This window comes from Frankliniella occidentalis, unplaced genomic scaffold (assembly GCF_000697945.3).
Source record: "Frankliniella occidentalis isolate FOCC.00 unplaced genomic scaffold, Focc_3.1 Scaffold300, whole genome shotgun sequence".
NCBI lineage: Eukaryota > Metazoa > Arthropoda > Insecta > Thysanoptera > Thripidae > Frankliniella > Frankliniella occidentalis.
This window is the reverse complement of record NW_026267426.1, coordinates 152,253-154,993: the sequence shown is the minus strand read 5'-3', so window position 1 is coordinate 154,993 and position 2,741 is coordinate 152,253.

The following is a 2,741-nucleotide window of genomic DNA, read 5'->3' as shown; positions in this document are numbered from 1 at the left end:
ATTCAGGATCTAGGTTCTCCTTGTCGATCTTTATGGTCAAGTTTTGGATTTCCGGTAGGTGCGCGTGTCGAGCAACTGGTCTCAGCATGCCTCCCTTTTCGGAACCTTAACCTCTCAGGACTTCTCTCGGACTTTCCTGCTACAACTGAACTATAACCTCAAAACGCACTGGTGCACTGTATGACACGCCCCGCAACACCCCACCGCGCCCCGCCGCGCCCCTCCGCGCCCACAGCTAGGAGTAAAAGCTCATTGCCAATCGTCAGAAATCATCTGCTTTCACGTTAGCGTTAGCGTTAACGTTTTTTCACCCCTTCAACTGTTAATTAACAGGGCCTTTTTTATGCTGATTTCAGATAATCAGGGAGCGCCTCCACAACCTGACGCAGGATCCTCTGCGACTCCTGGAAGGAGTTCTCAAGGTCAAAGTACTCCTCAACGTCCAAGCTTCTTTGCCTGTCCTGCCAATGTCAACGGTAAGTTAGTTCCATCTCACTCTTTCAAGAAGATCCTACTGAGTTCCTCTCTGCCCTGTTCTCATGATCATAATAGGCAGCCTCAATGTGCCCTTATTTTCACACTTTGCACTGGTATGAAAGCTTAAATCAGAATATTTTTTGTTGCTCAGTCTAACTGTATGGTAGGCCCCTTCAGTGGTATTAGGTCTTGATACGAAATCGACTTAAATCCTCTGGACTCGTCGTGTTTGTTTCATTCCATTTAGCCATATCCATTTTATACAGGTGTTGCGTCTCATGGGAGTGGAACGAGTCAGAGTCATGCATGAGTGCCTTCGCCCAACAACAGCCTTCCAGCTCGTCATTCAGTAAGTACCATGTAACTGTTGGCAACAATCTCAATCTCTTACACTCTGACTCAGCTGTAGTTTGTTGTGTATATCTGACCCATTATTTCATTCCAGTAATTCTTTTGATGCTCACTACAGATGCTGCTGAACAACTTGGAGGCTCAACTTAGGGAATTTCTCAAGGCAGCTCGACTCCGCTGTCGGCCACTCCAGGAACTCCCACGAAAGGGATCTAAGGTTTCAGTTCCCTTCCGAGCTTCCTACCCACTGGCCATGTTGCTCCCGGATTTAGTAAGTAACATCTAACCAGTGTCAACCATCTTCTCCCCCCTTGATAATATCTGTAGTTAAGTCACACCGACTTAACTTGTATGCTTGCCACTAACAAGAAATTTTACGTGTTCACTTCAGATGCTGGACAACCTGTGACCCCTGGAGGATCTAATTCAAACTTGGGTAGTCTTTTATCACCTGGCCAACCCTCTGCTCCATCTCCTGTGCCGAGCACATCTCGTAAGTGCTACTTGATCTTTGTCAAGCTGCACTCTATTATACTCTAAATCTGAATCATTCTGACCTGCCTTGCTGGTTTTGTTAACCTTGCGTTTCACTGGTCTCTTATTCAGATGGTGCTTTTGGGACCCAGCAACCTGCAAGTGTTCCATACCCTAATGATCCAGTAGGACTCTTGGCTTCCTTGATGGCAATGGCTGCTCCCCAACAACCAGCAATGGAATGTGGCTGCTTTTTGCACTCTGAGAGTGGTCACTAGTTTTTAGCCCGCCCTTCTGCTTTGAAAAAGCTATCCAGCGGGCTTATGCAAACGACCTCGTGTGTGTCTGTCTGTCTGAGTGTCTGTTCCACCAGAGGGAGATGTGCTACAGACTTGAAATTTTCAGGGTATCTTAAGGTCCACTCCTAGAGAACGAAACGCCTACGGCAAATCCTGGCATCCACCCCTAGGGGGCTGAATGGGGGTATCCAAGGTTCAAAACTTCTCCAAAAAAGTATTTTTTTTAATGTGCTCCTAAGGGGTAGCTTGAGAAAGTAGAGCCACTAGGGCGAAAATTTCGTCCGTTTCGATCTATCTCTAACCGTTTAGGCGCTAGAGGGTCTTTTTTTGACGAAAATAAGCTAAAAATTGCCATAGTGAACAATAAGTTGTAGGAAAAGGCTTAAAAACCGCAAAATAGAAAGGAAACTCTCCCCCCACCCCCAAAAAACGTTTTCTAACCAGAAGGGTGGGTTGTAGTCGCGGTGCTTCACCGTTACCCTTTATCGAGTCTTTATGGCAAACTCAAAGACGACGGGTCTAAGCGGGCCAAAGGCCCGCTACATCATTCGATCATGTTCTTCAGCAAATCGCATGACAGAAATGGTCGGGCCGCAGGCCCGACCATCGCCGCCGGCGGGCCCTTCCGCCAAACGTAGTTGCCAGCTTCGCTCCGCCGGCAACTCCGTTCCGCAGGGGCCGGGCCTGCTTGTTTCATAGCAGATCTGAATTTACATTGTCCTAACCCTTTCCTTGTTTTCATAGTTGCAGCTCCAACAAACCCAAACGCTTTCATGAACCTCCTGTCTTCTTCGGTCCAACCTGCTGATGTCAGTTCGAGCCTCGAAGGAATTGCTAACCAGCAGCAGCAGCAAGTTCAGCAAAGCCGTGACAATGGTCTATCTGCTCTGATGTCCATGCTGGGAGGAGGCGGCAGTGGTGTGGCAATGGCTGGAGCCATGAATGCAGGTTGGTTTATGACAAGGGCTTGTTACATTTAAATTGTGGGATTCACAATTCAGGACTTGCCCAATAAGTTTATTTATTAAAACTAATGCGAGAGCCATCAAATCAATTATCTGTTTGGACTTTTTCGAATACGAAGAAGTATTGTACACTAGATTGATGTTGTCTTGTATATCACCATTCTCATAATTCTTT